Genomic DNA, 16,719 nt, shown 5'->3' with positions numbered 1-16,719 from the left:
TGTTAAAATCATGTCCATTTGTTTATGTTTTCTTACTTTTGCAAAGTCACTGTGCATTTGCAAATGGTTCAATGGGCATGTACCATCACAATTTTGTCATGCTATAAAAATCCTGCAGGAATGCAAAATTGACTGGCCTGATGAACACAGGATGGCCTGGCAGTGATAGTTGTTCCTTTCCATCACTTGTTGTGTTGATTTCATCATGTCAATTTGTAAGTATGATTTGAATAAGAGCGTCTGCTAAATGACTTAAATGTAAATGTAATGTGATGTTTTTTCACTATAGAATCAATTGCAAATGCACGTGCATTGTTGTGCAACTGGTAACCCAAAAATAAAAATATGGTTGTAAATGCATGTCAATGAATAATGACTGGCCTGATGAACTCGGGATGGCCGGGCAGTGATAGTTGTTCCTTTCCATCACTCGTTGTGTTGATTTCATCATGTCCATTTGGTGATGTTTTTTCACTGTTGAATCATATTGCAAGTGCACGTGCATTTGCAATATGGTTCAATGGGCATTTACCATATGAAATTTGACATGCTCAAAAATCCTGCAGAAATGCAAAATTGACTGGCCTGATGAACACAGGATGGCCTGGCAGTGATAGTTGCTCCTTTCCAACGCTCGTTGTGTTGACTTCATCATGTCCATTTGGTGATGTTTTTTCACTGTTGAATCATATTGCAAGTGCACGTGCATTTGCAATATGGTTCAATGGGCATTTACCATATGAAATTTGACATGCTCAAAAATGCAAAATTGACTGGCCTGATGAACACAGGATGGCCGAGCAGTGAGAGTTGTACCTTTCCATCACTCGTTGTGTTGATTTCATCATGTCCATTTGTTTGTTTTCTCACTTTTGCAAAGTCACTGTGCATTTGCAATATGGTTCAATGGGCAGGTACCATCACGAATTTGTCATGCTATAAAAATCCTGCAGGAATGTGAAATTGACTGGGATGGCTGGGCAGTGATTCTGGTTCATCTCAATGGCTCGTTAGGGTTGATTTCAGAATGTCACTTTTGGTGATGGTACCTCACTGTTTAAACATATTGCAAATGGACAAGAGTCACCAGCAAGTCATCGTCCATCAGTCAATTAGATATCATTCTGACACCAAACTGATACAAACTGACACCAAACCCACTTCTTCCAACTCGTTTAGTAGCCAACTATCACATACTTCAGAGCTGGCCCAAAATTCACAACGCCTTCGGTTCAAACCATAAAAAAACATAAAACACGTAGTTACGTTCTAGCTGCGGGTCCATTTCTTATGTTACGTGTAGACCTTGCTGAGGCGACCCCGAATCCCAAGTTTTGGCTCGATCGGTCATTTGGTGTCCGAGCAAAACCCTAATTGGTGCTGAAAATCCACTTTTTCCATGACTTGCTACGGGGTCCTTGAATGAGCTATCGGACAGAAACGTTGGGGTCTGTCTATATGGGCCGAGACGGTCGCAATGCACCTAGTCTTGCGACTCTGGGACATTTCTAAATGTCGCCATTTTCGTGATGCAAAAATGAATTGAAGTCATTGCAAATGTACGAAGCTGTTTCTCGGTCCGAGAACCGTCTAGAGCCACGTAACTCACCACGCACTATCGACCGGAGGTCTAGAACAGGATTCTAAAGTTTCGGAACTCTAGGTCCGACGGTTCTTTAAAAGTTCCAACAAGGTTAACTAATGCAGGCAGTGTATGTCTCTACGCACCCCAATGGGTCCCTACTTCCAAGCTGTGTGTGTGTGTGATTTAGTTTTCCTTTGAAATTTTACAGGACAAATGACTGATTGACAGTTCATGGGGGTTGCCTAATCACATATATGAAGTTTTGGAAAGATCTGACTTTTTAACCCCTCGAAACAGCCCAAGAGACACCAATTATGGCACTTCCGGTTGGCACAGGAAGCTGTAAGTCAACACATATCCTCATTGGGGTATGCTTTTACAGAATCCTCAGTTTTAAGTCCTTACGTTAAGAATTGACTGATTTACACAGGGTTGAATGCACTATGTCTATCAAACTGCAGGCAGGGTATGGATAAACACTTTTAGGGTGATTTTAACCACTTCCGGTTGGTCCAGGAAGCTTAGAATCAACACAGGTAGACCTCGTAGTGGCCTGATGGACTGTCATCGAAGACAGGTTCATACGGCATTCATAACCCACATAGGCTTCAGGTTGAATTTAGGGGTGCAGGCAATGTATTCCTATGGGGAGAGAAGTCAATGCAAACTCTTTGAAGTAAACACCTTCTTTTAACTATTAAGGGTTAATGCCACACGGTCAAGGTTAGGCTTGCACGGATCGGGAGGACCTTAGGAACGTACCTGAGGTCGAATTGTGCTTCTCACCCTAACAGTTCTCTCACTGTCACCCAAAAGCAAATGACGTTGTGGGGCAGGCTTCATTTTGGGCCTACTTTTCTAATGGTCGCTGCGCTTAGACCGAGCGAGCTACGGTCAAGCGGGATATCTCGTTGAACTCGGCACGGCCTAGAGATTATGTTTATGCCATTGCCTGCTCTCTGTGTCTTTGAGCACCGCACTTTTTAACTCCATCCTTGCTGTGTGTGCGTGTGAGAGCTTTTCTTTGACATCTGTTGGGAGAAATGACTGATTTACAGTTCATGAGGGTTACCTAGTCACACATATGAAGTTTAGGAAAGATGTGACTTTTTAACCCTTCAAAACAGACAGTGTGACCCAATTAAAGGCACTTCCGGTTGGCACAGGAAGCTATAAGTAAACATATGTCTTGATTGACATAGAAACTTACAGAATCCTGAGTTTTAAGTCTTTAAGTTAAGAATTGACTGATCTACGATCTACACAGGGTTGAATGTAGTCATTTTCACCTTTGAAGTTTATGTACATCAAAACACCTTTTGGGTCAATTTAACCACTTCCGGTTGCTCAGGAAGCTTAGAATCGACACAGGTAGACCTCATAGTGGTCTGATGGACTGTCATAGAAGACAGGTTCATAAGGCATTCATAACCCACATACGCTTCAGGTTGAATTTAGAGGTGCAGGCAATGTATTCCTATGGGGAGAGAAGTCAATGCAAACTGTTTGATGTAAACACCTTCTTTTAACTGGTAAGGGTTAATGCCACACGGTCAAGGTTAGGCTTGCACGGATCGGGAGGACCTCAGGTACGTTCCTGAGGTCGATTTGTGCTTCTCACCTTAACGGTTCTCTCACTGTCACCCAAAAGCAAATGACACAGAAATCTCGCAGAGCTCCGCAGCACACTTTAAAAAGATTCGTAAGAACACCCTGCAACTGGATCTGTAACCGTTGAAAAAAAAAAACACCTATCCGTGAACATCACCAATCTCTCGTTGTACGATTTCTCTTAAATGACGATAGATAAATGGCTGGTTCTTTTTTTATTGACACCGGAGGCTCCTTGACTTTGACGTGAAGTGGAAAAATAATTTCTCTATTTTCATTTTGGACCTTTAATCCCAGATAAATGGCCATAACTCAAATACCGTTGAGGCCTAGACGCCATCTTGTTCGGGGCCAACTGCCCATTATGCCAAACATACGCTCACCGAGTTTCGGCTTCGAAATATTTTCCGTTTTCGAGATAAGGCCCCGTCGTGAATTGTGATGTTTTGTCCAATAGCAATATGATTGCTTATGCCCTCTTGTGGGATATTCCGGGACAGCGGAAAAATGACCAAAATCTTATTATTTTTGTAAAACGGAAACCGAATGTCCGACAAAGTTCATTTGATGACTTCCTGGTAGGTCTGGCCCTGCCGCTCGGCCCGAATGCCGTCCGTGAATTTTACAAACGATTTTGGACGTCTAGTAAGGGACCGTACATTTGCAACATGGACTTTCTCACTAACCATACAGCAACTGCCGAAATCTTCCCTTAATGTATGACAGAAAACATGTGAAGTGGCTCTATCGTAGAGATACTTCCCCTTAATATAATAGTTGTGTTCAAATATTGATACAACATGATTTTTCTACAAAGTCCTCCAATGAATGTACATTTCCATGGAATTTGAAGCCTTTTTTATAAAGGCACGGATGGGATTTGAACCCATGGTCTTCTGTTTACGAGACCGACACCTTACCACTTGGCCACCATGCCACTCTATACTGCAATATATATATATATATATCAACATTCTGGAAAGTAGTAGTTGTGCAAATGTGAATTTGGCACACAAACTCAGTGGAGAAAGGACCTCATACATATATAGCATGCACTCCCCTCTCAGCTTCCATCCCATTTAATTTGCAGATAAAACGCAATATCAATACACTGTACTTTATATATACACAACTCCATTGAAACTACAATGAAATGATAGCAGCAATTCTTAAAACAGGTACGGACAGGGATCGAAAACATGAACTTCAGTTTTTGAAAATGATGCCATAAAAGTTGGCAACCATGCCACTTCTGTTCTATAAATGTACTAACAGGGATTGAACGCATGTTCTTCAGATTAAAAGACCAAATTATTTAGCACATCTCTGTTTCCTGCTTAGAATTTCAACATTCTGGAAAGTAGAAGTTGGGTCTTTGCAAAAAAACATGGAGAAGCTGGGGATTGAACCCAGGACCTCATACATGCAAAGCATGCGCTCTACCACTGAGCTACACCCCCTTTCTGGGAAAGAAAAAATTGTTTCTTATTTTCTTAAATTTCTCCTTTATTATAGCAGGTAAGCCAGTTAAGAACAAGTTCTCATACACAACTGCGACCTGGCCAAGGTAAAGCAAAGCAGTGCAATTCATTTGCAGTCTGGACGCGGAGGGGTGAACATCTCCTGCTCTGACTGCAGCTGGAAGGGACTGCTGCGAGAGGACTAGGTCGCCTGTGATTGCCTTGATAAGGCGGAGCTTTACCTAGTATAGACTTACAGATGACCTGGAACCAGTGGTTCTGGCGACAAGTTACACATGGAACAAACTAGCGCACAGTCAATAACAAAATAGAAGGGATTTTTTTTTAAAGGCAATAAATATGCCATAGTACCGAAGTAATCACAATTTAGCAAATGAACACTGGAGTGATAGATGAGCAGATGATGATGTGCAAGTAGAAATACTGGTGTGCAAAAGTGCAGAAAGTAAATAAAAACAATATGGCGATGAGGTAGGTAGATTGGGTGGGCTATTTAGAGATGGGCATCTCCTGCTCTGACTGCAGCTGGAAGGGACTGCTGCGCAAGGACTAGGCCGACTGTGAGTGCTTTGATAAGGCGGAGCTTTACCTAGCATAGACTTACAGATGACCTGGAGCCAGTGGTTCTGGCGACGAGTTACACATGGAACAAACAAGCGCACAGTCAATAACAAAATAGCCAGTGGTTCTGGCGACGAATATGTAGCGAGGGCCAGCCGACTAGAGCATACAGGTCGCAGTGGCCATATCAAGATAATTGACCTTTTCTTTACACTGTTGTGATGAAAGTACATTTCCATAATATCAGCTATCTACCATAAACGTCGAACAGGGATTGAACCCATGTGCTTCAGTTAACATATTTACATTACATTTAAGTCATTTAGCAGACGCTCTTATCCAGAGCGACTTACAAATTGGTGCATTCACCTTATGACATCCAGTGGAACAGTAGTGCATCTAAATATTTTAAGGGGGGTGAGAGGGATTACTTTATCCTATCCTAGGTATTCCTTAAAGAGGTGGGGTTTCAGGTGTCTCCGGAAGGTGGTGATTGACTCCGCTGTCCTGGCGTCGTGAGGGAGTTTGTTCCACCATTGGGGGGCCAGAGCTAACAAAAACAGATGGCTTTGCGCATCTATTTCATTCTTAGAATGTCAACATTGTGGAAAGTGGGAGTTGTGCAAAAGCTCATTTAACAAGTGAATACTCTCAAAAGACAAGTTGGGGAATACTGTAGGTAAGGGAATTACCCCCCTGTATTGGACAAAAATGAATGGGAAGTCATTGGCATCGGACAAACCATATACACATTGTCCAATACCACCCAATTCGGCGTTGATTCATGCAAAGTGTATTGCAAATGCCATATGGCAATTGCCAGTTGTCACACTTTAAAAATCCAACAGGTGGCGAATCCGCTCCACCTTGGTTTTTCATATTGGAAATGTAACCCAAGTCAACGTCCAAAAGCAAAATTTTGAAAAAATGATTTTTTTGTCAAAAACTTACCCCTTAAAAAAAGATCACACCCTTAAAAAGTGCTTTCTGGACCGTTTTTGAAATTCTTTCGATTTTTTTGTCAATTACACATGTGTAAGAACTGTATGAATATACTTTTGTCCAATTTTATTATCATATATATATATTTTTTTTTACATGCGCATAAGTAATATGTTTTGTCCATTTTCAATATGATTTCATAGAAAGTCAAAAGTCAAAAGTAAAAATGTCAAAATTTTGTAAAAACTTCACACACCCTTAAAAAGTGCTTTCTGGACCGTTTTTGAAATTCTTTCAAATTTTGTGTCAATTACACACGTATAAGAACTGTATCAACATACTGTAGTTGTATTTTATTGTCATATATATATATATATATTTTTTTTAAACTTGTGCATAAGGAATATGATTTGTCCATTTATAATATGACTGGAAGTCAAAAGTCAAAGTCAAAAGTCACTTTTTTGGGGGCCAAATGCCATAAGAAATTTGACATGCTCGAAAATCCTGCAGAAATGCAAAATTGACTGGCCTGATGAACTCGGGATGGCCGGGCAGTGATAGTTGTTCCTTTCCATCACTCGTTGTGTTGATTTCATCATGTCCATTTGGTGATGTTTTTTCACTGTTGAATCATATTGCAAGTGCACGTGCATTTGCAATATGTTTCAATGGGCATTTACCATATGAAATTTGACATGCTCAAAAATCCTGCAGAAATGCAAAATTGACTGGCCTGATGAACACAGGATGGCCTGGCAGTGATAGTTGCTCCTTTCCAACGCTCGTTGTGTTGACTTCATCATGTCCATTTTTGATGTTTTTTCACTGTTGAATCATATTGCAAGTGCACGTGCATTTGCAATATGGTTCAATTGGCATTTACCATATGAAATTTGACATGCTCAAAAATGCAAAATTGACTGGCCTGATGAACACAGGATGGCCGAGCAGTGATAGTTGTACCTTTCCATCACTCGTTGTGTTGATTTCATCATGTCCATTTGTTTATGTTTGGCCGAGCAGTGAGAGTTGTACCTTTCCATCACTCGTTGTGTTGATTTCATCATGTCCATTTGTTTGTTTTCTCACTTTTGCAAAGTCACTGTGCATTTGCAATATGGTTCAATGGGCAGGTACCATCACGAATTTGTCATGCTATAAAAATCCTGCAGGAATGTGAAATTGACTGGGATGGCTGGGCAGTGATTCTGGTTCATCTCAATGGCTCGTTAGGGTTGATTTCAGAATGTCACTTTTGGTGATGGTACCTCACTGTTTAAACATATTGCAAATGGACAAGAGTCACCAGCAAGTCATCGTCCATCAGTCAATTAGATATCATTCTGACACCAAACTGATACAAACTGACACCAAACCCACTTTTTCCAACTCGTTTAGTAGCCAACTATCACATACTTCAGAGCTGGCCCAAAATTCACAACGCCTTTGGTTCAAACCATAAAAAAACATAAAACACGTAGTTACGTTCTAGCTGCGGGTCCATTTCTTATGTTACGTGTAGACCTTGCTGAGGCGACCCCGAATCCCAAGTTTTGGCTCGATCGGTCATTTGGTGTCCGAGCAAAACCCTAATTGGTGCTGAAAATCCACTTTTTTCCATGACTTGCTACGGGGTCCTTGAATGAGCTATCGGACAGAAACGTTGGGGTCTGTCTATATGGGCCGAGACGGTCGCAATGCACCTAGTCTTGTGACTCTGGGACATTTCTAAATGTCGCCATTTTCGTAATGATGCAAAAATGAATTGAAGTCATTGCAAATGTACGAAGCTGTTTCTCGGTCCGAGAACCGTCTAGAGCCACGTAACTCACCACGCACTATCGACCGGAGGTCTAGAACAGGATTCTAAAGTTTCGGAACTCTAGGTCTGACGGTTCTTTAAAAGTTCCAACAAGGTTAACTAATGCAGGCAGTGTATGTCTCTACGCACCCCAATGGGTCCCTACTTCCAAGCTGTGTGTGTGTGTGATTTAGTTTTCCTTTGAAATTTTACAGGAAAATGACTGATTTACAGTTCATGGGGGTTGCCTAATCACATATATGAAGTTTTGGAAAGATCTGACTTTTAACCCCTCGAAACAGCCCAAGAGACACCAATTATGGCACTTCCGGTTGGCACAGGAAGCTATAAGTCAACACATATCCTCATTGGGGTATGCTTTTACAGAATCCTCAGTTTTAAGTCCTTACGTTAAGAATTGACTGATTTACACAGGGTTGAATGCACAATGTCTATCAAACTGCAGGCAGGGTATGGATAAACACTTTTAGGGTGATTTTAACCACTTCCGGTTGGTCCAGGAAGCTTAGAATCAACACAGGTAGACCTCATAGTGGCCTGATGGACTGTCATCAAAGACAGGTTCATACGGCATTCATAACCCACATAGGCTTCAGGTTGAATTTAGGGGTGCAGGCAATGTATTCCTATGGGGAGAGAAGTCAATGCAAACTCTTTGAAGTAAACACCTTCTTTTAACTATTAAGGGTTAATGCCACACGGTCAAGGTTAGGCTTGCACGGATCAGGAGGACCTTAGGAACGTACCTGAGGTCGAATTGTGCTTCTCACCCTAACAGTTCTCTCACTGTCACCCAAAAGCAAATGACGTTGTGGGGCAGGCTTCATTTTGGGCCTACTTTTCTAATGGTCGCTGCGCTTAGACCGAGCGAGCTACGGTCAAGCGGGATATCTCGTTGAACTCGGCACGGCCTAGAGATTATGTTTATGCCATTGCCTGCTCTCTGTGTCTTTGAGCACCGCACTTTTTAACTCCATCCTTGCTGTGTGTGCGTGTGAGAGCTTTTCTTTGACATCTGTTGGGAGAAATGACTGATTTACAGTTCATGAGGGTTACCTAGTCACACATATGAAGTTTAGGAAAGATGTGACTTTTTTAACCCTTCAAAACAGACAGTGTGACCCCATTAAAGGCACTTCCGGTTGGCACAGGAAGCTATAAGTAAACACATGTCTTGATTGACATAGAAACTTACAGAATCCTGAGTTTTAAGTCTTTAAGTTAAGAATTGACTGATCTACGATCTACACAGGGTTGAATGTAGTCATTTTCACCTTTGAAGGTTATGTACATCAAAACACCTTTTGGGTCAATTTAACCACTTCCGGTTGCTCAGGAAGTTTAGAATCGACACAGGTAGACCTCATAGTGGTCTGATGGACTGTCATAGAAGACAGGTTCATAAGGCATTCATAACCCACATAGCCTTCAGGTTGAATTTAGAGGTGCAGGCAATGTATTCCTATGGGGAGAGAAGTCAATGCAAACTCTTTGATGTAAACACCTTCTTTTAACTGTTAAGGGTTAATGCCACAGGGTCAAGGTTAGGCTTGCACGGATCGGGAGGACCTCAGGTACGTTCCTGAGGTCGATTTGTGCTTCTCACCTTAACGGTTCTCTCACTGTCACCCAAAAGCAAATGACATTGAGGGCCAGCCTTCATTTTGGGAAATCTGTGCTTAGACCAGAGCTGCGGTCAAGCGGGGCATCTTGTTGAAGCACAGGCCTAGAGAATTTAAATGCCAGATGTCTTTAAGCAACACTTTGTCCTCCAACTGGTGTTTCTGTGTGTGTGTGTGTAAGCTTTTCTTTGACAACTGTTGGGAAAAAAACACCTGGAAACTGCCATGACCATTTAAGGCACTTCCGGTTGGCACAGGAAGTGAACATCACCAATCTCTCGTTTACGATTTCTCTTAAATGACGATAGATAAATGGCTGGTTGTGTTTTTTTATTGACACCGGAGGCTCCTTGACTTTGACGTGAAGTGGAAAAATAATTTCTCTATTTTCATTTTGGACCTTTAATCCCAGATAAATGGCCATAACTCAAAACCGTTGAGGCCTAGACGCCATCTTGTTCGGGGCCAACTGCCCATTATGCCAAACATACGCTCACCGAGTTTCGGCTTCGAAATATTTTCCGTTTTCGAGATAAGGCCCCGTCGTGAATTGTGATGTTTTGTCCAATAGCAATATGATTGCTTATGCCCTCTTGTGGGATATTCCGGGACAGCGGAAAAATGACCAAAATCTTATTATTTTTGTAAAATGGAAACCGAATGTCCGACAAAGTTCATTTGATGACTTCCTGGTAGGTCTGGCCCTGCCGCTCGGCCCGACGCCGTCCGGGAATTTTACAAACGATTTTGGACGTCTAGTAAGGGACCGTACATTTGCAACATGGACTTTCACTAACCATACAGCAACTGCCGAAATCTTCCCTTAATGTATGACAGAAAACATGTAAAGTGGCTCTATCGTAGAGATACTTCCCCTTAATATAATAGTTGTGTTCAAATATTGATACAAGATGATTTTTCTACAAAGTCCTCCAATGAATGTACATTTCCATGGAATTTGAAGCCTTTTTATAAAGGCACAGATGGGATTTGAACCCATGGTCTTCTGTTTACGAGACCGACGCCTTACCACTTGGCCACCATGACACTCTACAATGCAATGTATATATATATAGATATATCAACATTCTGGAAAGTAGTAGTTGTGCAAATGTGAATTTGGCACACAAACTCAGTGGAGAAAGGACCTCATACATATATAGCATGCACTCCCCTCTGAGCTTCCATCCCATTTAATTTGCAGATAAAACGCAATATCAATACACTGTACTTTATATATACACAACTCCATTGAAACTACAATGAAATGATAGCAGCAATTCTTAAAGAAGGTACGGACATGGATCGAAAACATGAACTTCAGTTTTTGAAAATGATGCCATAAAAGTTGGCAACCATGCCACTTCTGTTCTATAAATGTACTAACAGGGATTGAACGCATGTTCTTCAGATTAAAAGACCAAATTATTTAGCACATCTCTGTTTCCTGCTTAGAATTTCAACATTCTGGAAAGTAGAAGTTGGGTCTTTGCAAAAAAACATGGAGAAGCTGGGGATTGAACCCAGGACCTCATACATGCAAAGCATGCGCTCTACCACTGAGCTACACCCCCTTTCTGGGAAAGAAAAAATTGTTTCTTATTTTCTTAAATTTCTCCTTTATTATAGCAGGTAAGCCAGTTAAGAACAAGTTCTCATACACAACTGCGACCTGGCCAAGGTAAAGCAAAGCAGTGCAATTCATTTGCAGTCTGGACGCGGAGGGGTGAACATCTCCTGCTCTGACTGCAGCTGGAAGGGACTGCTGCGAGAGGACTAGGTCGCCTGTGATTGCCTTGATAAGGCGGAGCTTTACCTAGCATAGACTTACAGATGACCTGGAGCCAGTGATTCTGGCGACGAGTTACACATGGAACAAACAAGCGCACAGTCCAAAATTTGGTTCTGTCCGAATTTGGTGATGTTTTTTAGACCATACAAATCATGGCCATATCAAGATAATTGACCTTTTCTTTACACTTTGCAATGAAATACATTTCATAATGGGCATTTATCATATGAAGGGATTTGAACATGCTCAGTTAAAAAAACAGAAATGCAAAATTTCATTCTAGCCAGATCAACATTGTGGAAATGGCCTGTGCAAAAGTGAATTTAACAAGCTCCTTTCCAAAAGACTCAGTTGTGTTGACTTCATCATGTCCAGTGGCTCTTTTTGATACTTTTTTTCATATATTAGTTGTGTTCAAATATTGATACACATGATTTTTCTACAAAGTCCTCCAACTAATGTAAATTTCCATTGAATTTGAAGCCTTTTCTAAAATGCAAAATTGAACCCATGGTCTTCGGTTTCTGAGATGAACCACAGGATGGCCGGGCAGTGATAGTTGTACCTTTCCATCACTCGTTGTGTTGATTTCATCATGTCCATTTGTTTATGTTTTCTCACTTTTGCAAAGTCACTGTGCATTTGCAATATGGTTCAATAGGCAGGTACCATCACGAATTTGTCATGCTATAAAAATCCTGCAGGAATGTGAAATTGACTGGGATGGCTGGGCAGTGATTCTGGTTCATCTCAATGGCTCGTTAGGGTTGATTTCAGAATGTCACTTTTGGTGATGGTACCTCACTGTTTAAACATATTGCAAATGGACAAAAGTCACCAGCAAGTCATCGTCCATCAGTCAATTAGATATCATTCTGACACCAAACTGATACAAACTGACACCAAACCCACTTTTCCAACTCGTTTAGTAGCCAACTATCACATACTTCAGAGCTGGCCCAAAATTCACAACGCCTTTGGTTCAAACCATAAAAAAACATAAAACACGTAGTTACGTTCTAGCTGCGGGTCCATTTCTTATGTTACGTGTAGGCCTAGCTGAGGCGACCCCGAATCCCAAGTTTCGGCTCGATCGGTCATTTGGTGTCCGAGCAAAACCCTAATTGGTGCTGAAAATCCACTTTTTTCCATGACTTGCTACGGGGTCCTTGAATGAGCTATCGGACAGAAACGTTGGGGTCTGTCTATATGGGCCGAGACGGTCGCAATGCACCTAGTCTTGTGTCTCTGAGACATTTCTAAATGTCGCCATTTTCGTAATGGTCAAAATGAATTGAAGTCATTGCAAATGTACGAAGCTGTTTCTCGGTCCGAGAACCGTCTAGAGCCACGTAACTCACCACGCACTATCGACCGGAGGTCTAGAACAGGATTCTAAAGTTTCGGAACTCTAGGTCTGACGGTTCTTTAAAAGTTCCAACAAGGTTAACTAATGCAGGCAGTGTATGTCTCTACGCACCCCAATGGGTCCCTACTTCCAAGCTGTGTGTGTGTGTGATTTAGTTTTCCTTTGAAATTTTATGGGAAAAATGACTGATTTACAGTTCATGGGGGTTGCCTAATCACATATATGAAGTTTTGGAAAGATCTGACTTTTTTAACCCCTCGAAACAGCCCAAGAGACACCAATTATGGTACTTCCGGTTGGCACAGGAAGCTATAAGTAAACACATATCCTCACTGGGGTATGCTTTTACAGAATCCTGAGTTTTAAGTCCTTACGTTAAGAATTGACTGATTTACACAGGGTTGAATGCACAATGTCTATCAAACTGCAGGCAGGGTATGGATAAACACTTTTAGGGTGATTTTAACCACTTCCGGTTGGTCCAGGAAGCTTAGAATCAACACAGGTAGACCTCATACTGGCCTGATGGACTGTTACCAAAGACAGGTTCATACGGCATTCATAACCCATATAGGCTTCAGGTTGAATTTAGGGGTGCAGGCAATGTATTCCTATGGGGAGAGAAGTCAATGCAAACTCTTTGAAGTAAACACCTTCTTTTAACTATTAAGGGTTAATGCCACACGGTCAAGGTTAGGCTTGCACGGATCAGGAGGACCTTAGGAACATACCTGAGGTCGAATTGTGCTTCTCACCCTAACAGTTCTCTCACTGTCACCCAAAAGCAAATGACGTTGTGGGGCAGGCTTCATTTTGGGCCTACTTTTCTAATGGTCGCTGCGCTTAGACCGAGCGAGCTACGGTCAAGCGGGATATCTCGTTGAACTCGGCACGGCCTAGAGATTATGTTTATGCCATTGCCTGCTCTCTGTGTCTTTGAGCACCGCACTTTTTAACTCCATCCTTGCTGTGTGTGCGTGTGAGAGCTTTTCTTTGACATCTGTTGGGAGAAATGACTGATTTACAGTTCATGAGGGTTACCTAGTCACACATATGAAGTTTAGGAAAGATGTGACTTTTTAACCCTTCAAAACAGACAGTGTGACCCCATTAAAGGCACTTCCGGTTGGCACAGGAAGCTATAAGTAAACACATGTCTTGATTGACATAGAAACTTACAGAATCCTGAGTTTTAAGTCTTTAAGTTAAGAATTGACTGATCTACGATCTACACAGGGTTGAATGTAGTCATTTTCACCTTTGAAGGTTATGTACATCAAAACACCTTTTGGGTCAATTTAACCACTTCCGGTTGCTCAGGAAGTTTAGAATCGACACAGGTAGACCTCATAGTGGTCTGATGGACTGTCATAGAAGACAGGTTCATAAGGCATTCATAACCCACATAGCCTTCAGGTTGAATTTAGAGGTGCAGGCAATGTATTCCTATGGGGAGAGAAGTCAATGCAAACTGTTTGATGTAAACACCTTCTTTTAACTGTTAAGGGTTAATGCCACAGGGTCAAGGTTAGGCTTGCACGGATCGGAGGACCTCAGGTACGTTCCTGAGGTCGATTTGTGCTTCTCACCTTAACGGTTCTCTCACTGTCACCCAAAAGCAAATGACATTGAGGGGACTGTGCTTAGACCTAGCGAGCTGCGGTCAAGCGGGGCATCTTGTTGAACTCGGCACAGGCCTAGAGAATATGTAAATGCCATTGTAGGCTTTGTGTGTCTTTAAGCACCGCACTTTGTCACTCCATCCTTGCTGTGTGTGTGTTTCTGTGTGTGTGTGTGTGAGAGAGAGCTTTTCTTTGACAACTGTTGGGAGAAATTACTGACTTACATTTTATGGTGGTTGCCTAATCACACATATGAAGTTTTGAAAAGATCTGACCTTTTTAACCCTTGAAACTGCCACTGTGACACCATTTAAGGCACTTCCGGTTGGCACAGGAAGCTATAAATAAACTCATATCTGATTGGGGTATGCCTTTACAGTCTGAGTTTTAAATCCGTTAAGAACTGAGTTATTTAAAAGCAGAAAAATGAAAATCACAGAAATCTCGCAGAGCTCCGCAGCACACTTTAAAAAGATTTGTAAGAACACCCTGCAACTGGATCTGTAACCGTTGAAAAAAAAAAAACACCTATCCGTGAACATCACCAATCTCTCGTTGTACGATTTCTCTTAAATGACGATAGATAAATGGCTGGTTCTTTTTTATTGACACCGGAGGCTCCTTGACTTTGACGTGAAGTGGAAAAATTTTTTCTCTATTTTCATTTTGGACCTTTAATCCCAGATAAATGGCCATAACTCAAAACCGTTGAGGCCTAGACGCCATCTTGTTCGGGGCCAACTGCCCATTATGCCAAACATACGCTCACCGAGTTTCGGCTTCGAAATATTTTCCGTTTTCGAGATAAGGCCCCGTCGTGAATTGTGATGTTTTGTCCAATAGCAATATGATTCTTATGCCCTCTTGTGGGATATTCCGGGACAGCGGAAAAATGACCAAAATCTTATTATTTTTGTAAAACGGAAACCGAATGTCCGACAAAGTTCATTTGATGACTTCCTGGTAGGTCTGGCCCTGCCGCTCGGCCCGACGCCGTCCGCGAATTTTACAAACGATTTTGGACGTCTAGTAAGGGACCGTACATTTGCAACATGGACTTTCTCACTAACCATACAGCAACTGCCGAAATCTTCCCTTAATGTATGACAGAAAACATGTAAAGTGGCTCTATCGTAGAGATACTTCCCCTTAATATAATAGTTGTGTTCAAATATTGATACAACATGATTTTTCTACAAAGTCCTCCAATGAATGTACATTTCCATGGAATTTGAAGCATTTTTTATAAAGGCACGGATGGGATTTGAACCCATGGTCTTCTGTTTACGAGACCGACACCTTACCACTTGGCCACCATGCCACTCTATACTGCAATATATATATATATATATATATCAACATTCTGGAAAGTAGTAGTTGTGCAAATGTGAATTTGGCACACAAACTCAGTGGAGAAAGGACCTCATACATATATAGCATGCACTCCCCTCTCAGCTTCCATCCCATTTAATTTGCAGATAAAACGCAATATCAATACACTGTACTTTATATATACACAACTCCATTGAAACTACAATGAAATGATAGCAGCAATTCTTAAAACAGGTACGGACAGGGATCGAAAACATGAACTTCAGTTTTTGAAAATGATGCCATAAAAGTTGGCAACCATGCCACTTCTGTTCTATAAATGTACTAACAGGGATTGAACGCATGTTCTTCAGATTAAAAGACCAAATTATTTAGCACATCTCTGTTTCCTGCTTAGAATTTCAACATTCTGGAAAGTAGAAGTTGGGTCTTTGCAAAAAAACATGGAGAAGCTGGGGATTGAACCCAGGACCTCATACATGCAAAGCATGCGCTCTACCACTGAGCTACACCCCCTTTCTGGGAAAGAAAAAATTGTTTCTTATTTTCTTAAATTTCTCCTTTATTATAGCAGGTAAGCCAGTTAAGAACAAGTTCTCATACACAACTGCGACCTGGCCAAGGTAAAGCAAAGCAGTGCAATTCATTTGCAGTCTGGACGCGGAGGGGTGAACATCTCCTGCTCTGACTGCAGCTGGAAGGGACTGCTGCGAGAGGACTAGGTCGCCTGTGATTGCCTTGATAAGGCGGAGCTTTACCTAGCATAGACTTACAGATGACCTGGAGCCAGTGATTCTGGCGACGAGTTACACATGGAACAAACAAGCGCACAGTCAATAACAAAATAGCCAGTGGTTTGGTGATGAATTTTCACTAGGGCCAGAATAGAGCATTACAAATGCAGTGGCCATATCAAGATAATTGAATTTTCTTTACACTGTTGTGATGAAAGTACATTTCCATAATAAGCTATCTAC

At 41.6% G+C, this 16,719-nt stretch overlaps 6 non-coding genes across 6 annotated transcripts; all 6 read right to left on the bottom strand.

The window, feature by feature from the left end:
* Positions 1–4,061: 4,061 nt before the first annotated feature.
* Positions 4,062–4,133, bottom strand: trnat-cgu (transfer RNA threonine (anticodon CGU)). Its single transcript has one exon. It is a non-coding gene; the product is annotated as a tRNA-Thr (tRNA).
* Positions 4,134–4,584: 451 nt separating this feature from the next.
* On the bottom strand, positions 4,585–4,656 carry trnaa-ugc (transfer RNA alanine (anticodon UGC)). The gene has a single exon. It is a non-coding gene; the product is annotated as a tRNA-Ala (tRNA).
* A 5,946-nt stretch (positions 4,657–10,602) lies between these two features.
* On the bottom strand, positions 10,603–10,674 carry trnat-cgu (transfer RNA threonine (anticodon CGU)). Its single transcript has one exon. It is a non-coding gene; the product is annotated as a tRNA-Thr (tRNA).
* A 455-nt stretch (positions 10,675–11,129) lies between these two features.
* trnaa-ugc (transfer RNA alanine (anticodon UGC)) lies at positions 11,130–11,201 on the bottom strand. Its single transcript has one exon. It is a non-coding gene; the product is annotated as a tRNA-Ala (tRNA).
* Positions 11,202–15,659: 4,458 nt separating this feature from the next.
* trnat-cgu (transfer RNA threonine (anticodon CGU)) lies at positions 15,660–15,731 on the bottom strand. Its single transcript has one exon. It is a non-coding gene; the product is annotated as a tRNA-Thr (tRNA).
* Positions 15,732–16,186: 455 nt separating this feature from the next.
* On the bottom strand, positions 16,187–16,258 carry trnaa-ugc (transfer RNA alanine (anticodon UGC)). Its single transcript has one exon. It is a non-coding gene; the product is annotated as a tRNA-Ala (tRNA).
* Positions 16,259–16,719: the final 461 nt, after the last annotated feature.

The sequence above is a fragment of the Oncorhynchus nerka genome, unplaced genomic scaffold, assembly GCF_034236695.1.
Source record: "Oncorhynchus nerka isolate Pitt River unplaced genomic scaffold, Oner_Uvic_2.0 unplaced_scaffold_1421, whole genome shotgun sequence".
In the NCBI taxonomy this organism is placed as follows: Eukaryota; Metazoa; Chordata; class Actinopteri; order Salmoniformes; family Salmonidae; genus Oncorhynchus; species Oncorhynchus nerka.
This window is presented reverse-complemented; position numbering and strand designations above follow the sequence as displayed.